This window comes from Nipponia nippon, unplaced genomic scaffold (genome assembly GCF_047370975.1).
Source record: "Nipponia nippon isolate SJK-2023a ecotype South Korea unplaced genomic scaffold, ASM4737097v1 scaffold_11, whole genome shotgun sequence".
Classification (NCBI taxonomy): domain Eukaryota; kingdom Metazoa; phylum Chordata; class Aves; order Pelecaniformes; family Threskiornithidae; genus Nipponia; species Nipponia nippon.
Window position 1 is genome coordinate 3,166,409 of NW_028262302.1, and position 12,525 is coordinate 3,178,933.

General features: G+C 44.5%; 1 long non-coding RNA gene across 1 annotated transcript; it reads right to left on the bottom strand.

The window, feature by feature from the left end:
- Window positions 1-226: 226 nt before the first annotated feature.
- Window positions 227-12,324, bottom strand: LOC148056801 (uncharacterized). Its single transcript, XR_015702229.1, has 3 exons — window positions 12,114-12,324; window positions 11,343-11,471; window positions 227-286 (listed from the first exon to the last, which is right to left on the bottom strand). It is a non-coding gene; the product is annotated as an uncharacterized LOC148056801 (long non-coding RNA).
- Between the last annotated feature and the right edge of the window lie 201 nt (window positions 12,325-12,525).

The window sequence follows — 12,525 nt, forward strand, 5'->3', positions numbered from 1 at the left end:
GTGCGCGCGTGCTTATGTGTGCCCACGCACGGGATGCTATTGGTGTGCTAAGGCCAGTGGCAGTGCTAACAGTGTGGCAGGCTGGGCTTCTGCAGCCTTGGAGGAGGTGGCAGGCAGGCAGGGCTGTGAGGATGAGCTTTAATATCTCTGTGTCTGGGAAAGTAACTCATAAACAGATCCACTAAAATCTAATCACTCTATATAACTCACCTTTAGTAGTAGTGAGTCATCTCCGCTTTCTTATTAGCAGTGAAGCACTAGTCTTTTTGGTTGTATTTCTGAGGCACTGTTGGAAAAAAGATAAAACCCAATCAAGCTGCAGACTAAAGAATATGACAATTTAAGCAATACACAGCCTTGACCAAAGTTGGGTCGTACTCTGCAGTCCCTACACACCAACTCCCCCAGCATTGGATCTTTATACATTAAGCTCCATGAGAAAGGCATGTGTAAATACAAGGAGAGTATACAGAGACAACTGCATGAAGTACTGGACTGATAGGGCAGTGATTCAAGAGCTGGTAGGGTTTTTCCATCCAGCTGATATTCAGTCTAGAAGAAGACACTAGAACAGCAGAGCCCAAGGTGGCTCTCCCAGAGGTGACGCTTTCCTTGCCCACCTCCAGCAGTGTCTTCTCCCTGAGCTCATGTGTTGCCATAATTTATTTCACAGTCATCACGTGGGAACACACCTGTATTACTCAGTTGTCTAACTTTACCCATCAAAATGAGGCCTTTGTAAATGTGGAAGTGCCACACTTCCAGCCATAGCAACAGCCACCTCTGAGAACCAGTGGCACCAAGGTAAGAGTAACTCAGGTCCAACACTGGCCTCCCTCTACAGCCTGCCGTGGCCATTAGACTTTATATCTCACTTTCTCAATCTGTATTTTGACAAGGATATTCTCTCAACAAAAGTGAACTGTGAAATCTTCTAGAAAGGCAACTCAGCTGCTGAAATGGCAGAGCTGGGTGGCAGCCACCTGGCAGAAACAGGATCTCATCAGCGCTGGGAAGCATTGCCACCTTTGGTAAAAAATGGAAACAGAGCACAGAGAGCAACCGTGCCCAGGCAATAAAATGGGTTAAAAACCTAGAAAACATATTTCATTCCTGCTAATGGGATGGAGAGGGGAATGTGAAGAGCAACAACCACCTCATGAATAAGAAAGTCTGGGGAAAATGCATAAGGGCTGAACTGAAGGAGAGGCAGTTGTCATACATGAGAGAACTGAAACCAGCCATTTGGGAGACATGGGTGGTTGTCTCTCCCCAGTTTAAAGGGCTGGTCACCACTCCAGAGAGACCCTGTGAGGTGTTTCCTAACTGGGGATTTTAGAGCCAGCCAGGAAACACGGATCATGCTGAGGAAACTGAATTATTTATCTCTGCTCACTGGGTTCACGTGTGTAAGAGCAGCCTGTTTTTTCCACAACCGAATGCTGGTGTGCTGTGTGTACAAGTCTTCATTTTGTTCTGATGCAGGACATAGTGTTGCTGTAAGAGTCACGCAGATCTTTGTGAACTAAAGATCCCTTTGTTTGAAATTAGCTATATCTTTATCTCAAAATAGCAAAGCACAGTCTATCGTTACTGGAGCTAGGAGTGAGAGAGTAGGTGCCGAACTGGGGTGGAGGTAAATTAAAGAAGCTCTACAGAGTTGTAACACGAATTTGCTAATGTAATTGGCACTGAAGATAATCCAACCTGTGCAGCAGTTCCCTTTTTCATACATTGAGGGAAACAATGGGGTTCAAAGCATCATTGCCCCTGAAGAGAAAGGACTGTGCATTTTGCTTTTAAATGTCTCAGTCCAGTAGATAAGATAAACTCATCCTTCAAGATACGACAGTTTTCTTGTCATTCCAAATAATCATTGTTAGAAACGCACTGAACTGCTAGGGCAGTTAATAGCAACACCACATTTTATTTATATGGCTCCCATCTGCTGAAGCCTTCTAGGCAGCTCACAATGGGTTTGATTTTCAGCCAGACCTTAGCATAGCTTCTGTTTATATGGATGCAAATAACAGTGGTTGGATGGCTGTGTGCATAAACAGGTCTAACTACTAATCTTTGTGGCCACAATGCATGGTTTTATTCCTTCATGCAACAACAAAATCTCCATCTGAAAAATCCCTCTGACAAAGTACACAAAGCGTGAAAAACAAAAGTTTTTCTGCGTTTTTAATGGTTTCGGCTTGGCAGAGGAGGGGGACCATGAAAGGGGCATCACCATTGTGCCCACCACTTAGCGAGGACCCCTGACTCCACGCTCCCCAGGATAGGGCACAGCCCTGCAAAGGTGAAAGAACTGGGCGTTTATTTCCTTCTCCCATCACCTCCTCTCTCGCTCACCACAATGCCCCCCTCCTTCAGCCAGCTCTAACACCCGTTCTCACCTGACTCTGCAGGCATCTCCCTGCCAATCTCCTTTCTCTCTTCCTTGCCTTCTCTCTGAGCTTTGTTTCAGCTGTTTGCATGTTCCTCATGACCTGTTTTCTGATGCAGGGCACTGACTTCTCCCATAGCTCCTTCCTGCGCCACCCACCACTGCTGCTGCCACTCTGCACCAGTGTCCACACCTGAGCAGCATCTCCATGCCCTTGCTTGATGCTGTCTCCCCCACCCACTTGTCCTTCACCAAGATGTTTCAGCAGTGGATGACGGGCCTCTCTCTTAGGTGTCTGCATCGGACAGATTTCATCTTTTTGCCTTTCGTGCTGAAGAAAGATGGAAATATGAATAGCCTGTCGAGCGCAGTGCTTATTGTTTGGAGTACTTCTGTCAACTTGATGGCAGCGAGCATGGTGCCTGGCAGCGCTCGCAGAGCTGGGCCTTTGGATAATGGGTATATTTATAGTATACGCATTGCTTATGTACCGATAGCTGCCAAAGTAGTAAACAAACAAATGCTCTCCATAAAACAATGAGAAAGTAGGATCATAATCTTTGATCGATGAATGAGGATGACAGGTTTAAAAAGGCTTCCTCGCTCTTTTATGCAGATTGCCTTTCCGACTGCTTGAATCTCAGCCAGCGTGAGGAGGCTGAAGGTCTGGAAAGCAATCGGGAAAAGCAGTGCCCACCCTGCAACAGGCCTGCCTTCAGAGAGGGGTGTAAACCTCTGCCTCTGCCTAGTGCCGACCCCATGGGGCAGGAGGTGCGAGAGGAGGGTCTCTCTGGGCACCGAGAAAGGGACAGCTCAGAGCTCCTGCTCCTGCAGTATCATTGCTCAGGTCACGGCATAAAGTCTGCCAGGCCCTTTGAGTTAGGTCTGCTGCCCAGCACAACTTGCCAGATTGGTGAAGACCTCAGTGGGTGTGAGAATGATCTTCCAACAGAAGCTGTTTTGAAGAGCGCGTTTCATTGAGGTTCCCAACCTGAACCTACTCCCTGAGGACAAGTCTAGGCATATTTCATCCAACAAGTCCCCAGGTGGAATGCATTGGAGAGATATGTTAAAACTAAGATCCATATATTGGTCTGTAATTTGGAGTTGTTTGGATCTAAGTTTTAAACCAGTGTCAAATCTACCTGCAAACTCTAAATCTGCATTTGCATTTCCCTCCAAACACCTGCATCAAAATGAAGATATGCTCAGTGCAACCTCTTTTTTTTAAACCAGATACAAACTAAACAGTCTGTGAGTCTGATCTTGGCTCCATACACCTTCCTAGAAGTCCAGAGAGATTTAAAATCAGTGATCTCGATCAAGACATTAAATAACTGATTAAATTCCATTTAGATCTTTGTTTAAGTGCTGCTTTCTCAGTAAATTGAAATATATGTGGTTTAAGAAGCAGCTTAACTGAAAATGTGGGACAGCTGTAACACACTAATACAAGATAGTTTGGGATGTTTTTGAACTACTAGATGAGAATGGCCGGATTTTCAGATTGCCATGCAGTAATAGCTGCAAGTTAAATCAATAGGTGTTCACATCTTTGAAATGCAGGCCACAAGAGACATTCTAATTGAATAATATATTAATAATATATTAAAATATATTATTAGTGTGGATTCACTAAAATAATATTATTACAAAGGGTCTGTACTACCTGAATAAGAACCATTATTTGTTGATTGAAATACAGAAGAAAATTAATGTTGATGACTCAACTAATAACTTCATATGTAAACAGCAAGTTTCAAGCAAAGGATCCTCAGGCATTATGGAGATGGGAAGCATAAACATGCCATTACAATTTTAGGTAGGCAGAATGCAATTATCCAAATTGGATTCTGGCCAGAAAAACAGGCACTACCCCCTCCTATTCTTGTTTTTAAAGAAGTTCCCCAACAAAAGCAACGGCAGCTGTTACAAGAGAGGAATCCATCAGTTGCTCACACCACCCACCTACTTGATTTAAACAGCTTCAGTTCCTACCACAGATGGCCAAAAGGAAGACACTGGCCAGTCACCTACACGTGGAAAGCTGCATGCCAATTTTCTCCTTCCTCTTGGATTTTCTGCTGGAAAAATTCAAATTTCCTACTCAAAGAGATGCTTTACTTTTTCCTGGAAGAAGTGGGTTCAGAGCTGCTTCGAGTGGGGTGAACCTGCTGGGAGGATTCACCCTGTCAGCCAAGACATACCGAAAGATGCAGGGGAAAAACCATGTGTCTCCTCTCTTACCCCCCCGCCACCATCCTGTGTACATTGCATTTTTAAGAAGTGGGCTGCTACATCTCCACCATTTCCCTTTGCACTCAAAGTCACCGGGATCTTTCCTGAGGAAGGGATTCTACAGATACAGATGGTAACTAGCGCTGCATCTACTGAGGTTAGCATGAAGACGGAGCTCACAGAAACGCTCCCTGTGCCGAGATGAGGCTGCAGAGCAGCATTCTCCTCCAGCATCAGTGTCTTCCACCACTTTAATATCCCAAAATAAATATCCTCAAAAGACAAGTGTTCTCCCTACCGTTTCTCCTTAAATTACTAGGCATTACATACTCTCTCCAGGACTCAAGTATCATCTCAATCACAGAACAACCTCTAATGGCCATTTAGGATTCACAAAAGCCCTATTTCAGTGGAGCACTCAAGCCTGGCTCCAGACGACCAAAAACTGCAGGTCAGGAGAGCACTTACCTCCTGGAAAAACAGGCAGAACTTAGGCACATGTCTAAATTCTCCCTGAATAGAGAGGAGATTATTCACGCTTAAAATGCATATTTACATGCTTTACTGTTTTGGGGCCCAAGACTCACAGAAGAATTGCACTGGACCAGTACTGAGCCCTGCCAAAAAAAACATTATCTCTGTCCCTTTCCCCCTTAAATGCCTCCAGAGCTGTTAGCAGATCAAGGCTATTCTAGAACTAAAAAGGGAAATTTATTCAACAAGCACTATAGCAGGTGGCAGCTGCTAAACAATCTGCCACCAATCAGCAGTTTATGAAAGAGAGTAAAGAATCCAATAATAACTCACAGTTGGGGAGGGAGACACCGAGCCTGCAGTTACTGAGGGAGGCTCATAATTAGACAGAGTCAACTCTTTGGCAAAATTATTTCTCCTAAAATCTGCTTAACTGGTAAAGTTGGCACTCCACAGCTCCTGCAGGCAGGACACCCACAGCTGAGCCCGCTGCGATATGAGCCGTAGGTTAGAGCTGGAAGGCTTCTTGGGAGGGCTGAGTCGGTGAAAAATGAGGCTAGTGGAAAACCCAAATAATTTTATCTGTGTTCTTTTGCCCATTTCCTTCTCTGGGAGAAAGTCTATCCTGATGCAAGAGCCCTGAATTTTTAGGACATTCAGTCCTTTCTGAGACCAAAGTATGTAGATGAGTCCATGGCACAATTTTCTCCAAAATCTTCCGTGGTGCCAGTCTGGTGAGGTGGGGCTCAAGTTGTACAAAGTACAGGGAAGATGGTGAAGGTGGTGTGCCAGGGCACCCAAGTCCATCTGCAGGTTTCTGTACCGACTCATCTCAAGTGAAACGAGTTTGCCATGGTTACTTAAAGCTCAAAATCCTGCAGGTATGAAATTAGGCAAAATAGATCTGAGTTCAACTTCTGAGAAGGACTAAGAGAACTTCATCCAGCCTCATGGTAAATCTGTTTTTTCCAGTTAGATTACAGCACCATCTACAGGCCTTTCCTGATTTAAAACTCGCATCAGACAGGTTGTTCCACTATCTGTATATAAATATTTTGTGGCTCCAGCGGCATGTCTGATGCAGTGACAGACTGCACAGTCCATCTTAGCGTAAACAGGGCAAAATGCCTTTAGACAGGGCTGAGAAAATAGTTTAGTAACAGATGACAGACAGGTTTGCTTCCTCACAAGAAGCACCAAATTTGTGAGTGCCCTTGGATTTTAATAGCTTGATTCTAAAACACAGTGTTAGGGGGACCATTGACTCGGTTTTATTTTAAATATTCAACTAAAATTGCATCTCTGTTATGCAGTTCTGTTTAGCACAGTTGAACCAGAACTGCAAGAGAGAGCAGTAACAATGCAGAAATTAGATTTCAGCTAAAAACAGAACAATAGATTTTTACTGCTGTAGTATAGGCTTAAAATACTACTGTTCATGCTGGACCACGTATGCAGAGCAGTAAGAACAGTTGATCCACCAGGATTCATTATACTTATCCTTAGCTGTTTGACACAGATATGAGAACCCTCTATAAGACAAAACCTGGGTCATCTCTGTCTGGAGACTATTATTTGCTAAATTACTTGCCAGACCAAAAGAAACTTAATTGCTCCTATGAATTTAGAAGATCCTGGGATAAGCACTGGTTCAGTGTGAAGAGGGCTGTGGTGAAGCAACCTACAGCATAAGAATTAATTGTATCAAAATAGCATCCCTGTATGCAAAATTTACCTGCTGTAATAAAGCAATTCTGCCTTCATCTGAAACATCAAACCACAAACATAAGGTAGGTTGGCCATTCCTGACACCAAACGCAGTCACTCAAAATCCCAAATCAAGCTCCAAACAAATATGAGTTAGATGGGCTTCAAAAAATCCAGAGATCGAAGAAGAAATATGTCTTTGGGAAAACTTAACCTGCCTCCTGATGTTTTGGCTCTTAGGAGGTGAAATGTTATTTCAAGCTGTTCTCTGCAGCTAGGAGAGAGGTGGGTCCTTTTTTCTTTTTTTAAAACAAGAGTTGAGATTCAAACAATCACATGATGAGAGACCCTGGAGCTTTAAGACAGAATACCAAATATTACAAGACTTGTGATAGTATCACAAGACCTTGCAGCACCGTGTGAATCAGCACACAAAGCGTACTGGAAATTTTCTTTATTTGAATCTCTGCCATGAAAATAATTTAGCTCTATACAATATCTATGTAATGCAGGGACCACATACCTAAATGCCTTTCAAATAAGACATTCTCCCTCTCATTCCAAAATGGAGAAAGGGTAAGTGGACAGGGAGATGCATGTGTCACAGTTACCACCTATGTGAGGATTTTGTTGTCTTAAATGCCGTCACTTTAAATGCTACACACCCTGTGGAATTAAAAGCCATAAAGTTCCTGTCTGACTGATGTGTAACAGTATAGAGTGCACACCGACCGCTTCGGATTAATTGCACATATAAAAACAGATTTCTTTTTAAAAAGTCTGCGTGCAGAGAAGAATCATTAATTTCACTTGAAGTGATTCCCAAACAGGATATGGAGCCTCTAACAGCCCTTTGGCTTGTGCCAATTGTTTTGTGCAGGTGTTTAATCCAAGTGCTCAACCGCACGTAGGGAACAGTCATTCTGCACGCACCGGGTGGAGTGGGAGCTGCATGGTGGTGTCACATAGCTGCGAGGGGTTGATTCCTCAAAATCAGCAGAAACCTGGGGAAGCTGCTAATTCTTGTAAACAAGAGCCTGGGTTTTATGGAGCAAAACGGAGCAGAAAACACTGAAGTACACAAGAACCAAATCCCTTCTGCGAAAGCCTCTTTTATTATACTAGTGAAGCACTAAAACCTGCCATAAACAAGCTGATTGCTCACTTCAGCCTCTCTCTGTGTCTGCAGCCAGGAAAAGCAGCAGCAGCCACAGCCTGAGTTGAGCTGCTGGGATAGGAAACATCTCCTGAAGGTCAACACTCCTCGTATTTTTAGGTTTCATTAGAACTTCCTCATTCACACAGACTTGAAAACAATATATACATATTTAGGATAAAAGCTGAGCTGCGATTGTTGTACGTACAATACATCCCACCCTTTGCTCTGCTTTGTAATGCAGCAGTTGGATACGAGGCTGCAGAAAGATTGGATGGCTCTGAGGTGAAGGAAGGGGAGAGGTCCCAAGGTGTCACAAAGGGCTTTTGAACCTGCCACATATCATCGTGAGGAGTTTGATGAAAAGAGAGGCTCCCTTAAAAGCCAATATGGCATCTGTGAAACAGATTGTGTGCCCACCTCTGACTTCCAGGAAAGCGGCTCTGCTGCCGGAACCAGGGTGAGTCAGTGGCATTGTCTTGGGAGGAGGAGGAGGAGGCGGGAAGGCTGCAACCCACAGCCTTGCACAATCAAAATATGTTTCCAAAGGGACAGTGACTGCAGAGCTCTGTGCGGGGCTGTCTGCAGAGGCTGAGTCACAGTCTCAGACCTCTCCTGAATTTTTGTCCCAATCTTTTTATACAAGGCCACCTGCACTGGCTCTTCCTGCTCTAGGTGACTCAAGCAAGTCTCCAAAGTGGCTCCCATGAGACAGATCTGAAATTCACTCCAGGCAGTGACAGCATAGTACCTTCTAGATAAGCAGAATCAGGACCTCAAGCAAAAAAAAATGGTAGAAAACTATTAAATGGGTGTAAAGGCTATAGATGATGCTGTTGATCAAAACCCAGGAGGTCAGCCCCGAAAGGTGGGATGCAGTCTTAGGAGAATCTGCGCTCTAGCCTGCCTTGATCCAGACTTAGCAGCAGCTTTTACTCAACCCTATTCAAAAATCTGTGTTGCATTAAATATTGACAAGCCAAATAAGTGAACATACCAAAGCAGCTGAAACACAGAAACTAACACGCAGCAGCTACGTGACTCACAGCGCCCGGCATGCTTGGGATGCACGACCACAGAGAAACCAAATTAGTGCTTCCCAGCCTGCCTTTGAAACACCACGCCAGCCGGCACCAGCTGGGTGCCCACCGCTCAGGGTGGCAGCAGCCCTCCCCGCCCTGCACTAATACCACTGAGTCTTTCTACAACACATAAACTGGAAAACAATTTCTTCTGCCGAATGGAAAAGTTGGCACCACGGGCAGGGGCCATGGCTGGAAGGGAGCATGCAAGCTCAGCCTGGGTTTCACCAATGAAACGTAGCTGGCATAAAGCAAGTGCATTCACTAATGAATTATTCCAAGATAATTAACAGTCTGAGGGAGACGCTTGCAACAGCTTAATGCTTACAGTCAAGGGAAGCTAGTACCAAGCTCAGCACTGCCTCACCAACTCACAAAAGGAAACAAGACAAAAATAGAGGGGAGGGAAACATCAAGGAAGAAAATACAGCATCTGTGAGCTGTTAATTACAAAGGTGCACATGTTGGAGTAACAAGGATGTTAATAGAGTTTTATTAGGAGACAAGAGAACCATTTTCAGTAGCTTTGTAAAAGAGCCAGAGCCCAGTGGTCCCAACACTGGACTGGTGCAAACGGTGTTTTGCTAAAGCCCACGTGGATCTGATGTCAGCACTCAGCACTTTCTGCATCACACAGCTGGTAAAACTGCCTCCGGGGTGCACAGGGAGCCGCAGGGGCCCGTGACTTTTCACACACTCCGTGGTCGCACGCCTGGTCTTTGACATATATTTACATGTTTCAAGCCATAAAGAGTGTTTGTTTTCCAGTCTGAGTACTGGCTGTCAGTGTAAAACTCAGCCTGCTGAGGTGCTGGGGAGTCATAGCCCCATGCTCATAAAGAGCAGCAACTAGCCTCCACAGCCTCCACAGCCTCTGCAGGGAAGACACCCACGTGAGATTAGTAGCTTACCCACGTATAACAGGAATAAATAAACGGCGAAGAATCTGATATCAATCTTACTCTGCTCCTTTTTTTTTTTTTTTACCATGCTCAAGGCAACATAATTCAAATGCTTCTGTGCAGTCATTATGCACACAGCCAAGTTGAGCTCCCACTTATTAAGGAATATTTAGCACCCTTACTCTGAAGCTCTCAGATCAATGGAGTCCACGTTCTTAATCTCATGTTGCTCTTGCTAACAATGTGGTTACTGTAATGTTGGCCCTGATCCTCAAAGGAAAGAGGATATTAGAGCAGAAACCTCTGGTAATGAAATCTTGTGTAATGAAAGAGTGTTTACAGTGAAACGTTTGTATGTTGCCATCAAATCAGAGCCTTGCAATGTGATTTCCGAAAGCCTCTGTAATTATACAAGCACCACAAAGTGGGGTTGGGTGGCAGGCAGGTTATTTAACATTTATTGCTACCACATAACACACTGTAACTCTGCAAGCAAAAAGGGCGTGAGGGATAGCAGTATTGCACAAAATACACACAACACAATTAAGAATCACAGGCTCGGAACATTTATAAGTGCTTTCAGTATATGTTACTCCTTATTAAAAATGAACTGCATGCAGCTCAAGAGAAAGTCTTGTGCCTGTAGATACCAATAAACCATAAGGGAGAAATCTTTCCAGTGGATGGTAAGAGAGTGAAACAGCCAGATTAATGAAGAGGGAGCACGTGAAAAAAAATTAAGCATGGTAATGAGAAAGCACATGTGCTATGAAAGTTCTGCCCTGTCCTGGTTTCAGCTGGGATAGAGTTAATTTTCTTCTTAGTAGCTGGTACAGTGCTGTGTTTTGGATTTAGTATGAGATTAATGTTGATAACACACTGATGTTTTAGTTGTTGCTAAGTAGTGCTTACACCAGTCAAGGACTTTTCAGCTTCTCATGCTTTGTCAGGTGCACAAGAAACTGGGAGGGAGCACAGCCAGGACAGCTGACCCAGACTGGCCGAAGGGCTATCCCATACCATATGATGTCATGCTCAGTATATAAAGTGGGGGGAAGAACAAGGAAGGGGGAGACCTTTGGAGTGATGGCGTTTGTCTTCCCAAGTAACTGTTACACGTGATGGAGCCCTGCTTTCCTGAAGTTGGCTGAACACCTGCCTGCCGATGGAAAACAGTGGATGAATTCCTTATTTTGCTTTGCTTGCACACATGGCTTTTGCGTTTCTTATTAAACTGGCTTTATCTCAACTCACGAGCTTTCTCACTTTTATCCTTCCGATTCTCTCCCCCATCCCACTGAGAGGCAGTGAGTGAGCGGCTGGGTGGTGCTTAGTTGCCAGCTGGGGTTAAACCACGACATGACCCTGTGGAACAAGGGGTTTTAGCCTACCTCAGACCAGGTGATAGGTGAATCAAAGCAATCTTCTTGTCACCAGTGGTATCAAAAGTCTGGAGTCCTCACAGTATTGTAAGTGTGAACAGAGGCTCTGCATCTGCAAATCCTTTGCATGTGATGATCCTACAGCAGAGAAAGTTATTTGTGTTAGGAAGGGTTGCAGGATTAAGTCCTCAAGACAGGAGTTTAAGCAAAGGAGGGCAGAGTGACTTGCATTCACAGGTGCTTCCACTTGTGTCAAGAAACACAGTTAAGATATTTGCTTTCGGCTTGTACTCTGAGTTAAAGCTAAGTGTGACTAAAACCAGCTTCATCTCTTGCAGATCTAACAATGATCGTGACACCCAGCAGCTTACTCTGCTACAAAAATAGTAAAACTTTGTACTTAAAACATCCTTCCAGGATGTTCTCAGCTTACTTTACATAGACAAATCTTTACCATAATGAACACTCAAATCCTAATGCAATTCCAGTTCCTCCAGCAACAGCCATATACACAGACACACTGACTGAGGAAAGGCTCAGAGCAGGATTGCGGAGGGACTCAGAACACCCTGGTGCCTGGTGCATTAAAGTCAACAGTAGTGTCTGAAAATGCACATAGACTCAAAGCAGTTTCTCTTAAGTGTTTTATCAAGTGTCAGTGGTGAAAATGAGAATTTATAAGTTTGTCACACCCTACTCAGTCCTGTTTTTTCTCTTCCCTTGCTGGAAGCCCTGCTATTTACTTTTCAAGCTTCTGATGAGGTGTACGCAAAGTGTTACCTGTTAAATTCAGGTGGTTCCTGAGCAGATGCTGTTTGCCAGCGTGGGCACTGTAATTACAGCCTAGAGGTCCATGTTGCTTAAGCGTACTGCATCCCTTAGCCACTGGCCAGCACCGTGCGAGGCTGGGGACAGGGCCAGATCCTAGCAGTGTCTTTCCTGTGTAACCAGAGTTGATCCTCCACCTTTAGCAGTATCCCGCAGTGGTTATTCTCTCCTGAAAGTAAGAACAAGAAGATCCATAAAAAGCCATCAGTGTTTGGCTCTTGGTCATCAACTGATTTTCAGAGGCAGTGCAGGGGGTAGTAAGTCAGCTACCAAGCAAGCCAGAAAACCAAGCATCTCCTCTGTATCAGCCAGCATGCCAAAAACACACCCATCAGCTCGGCCAGCTTCTGCCAAGATCATCTTC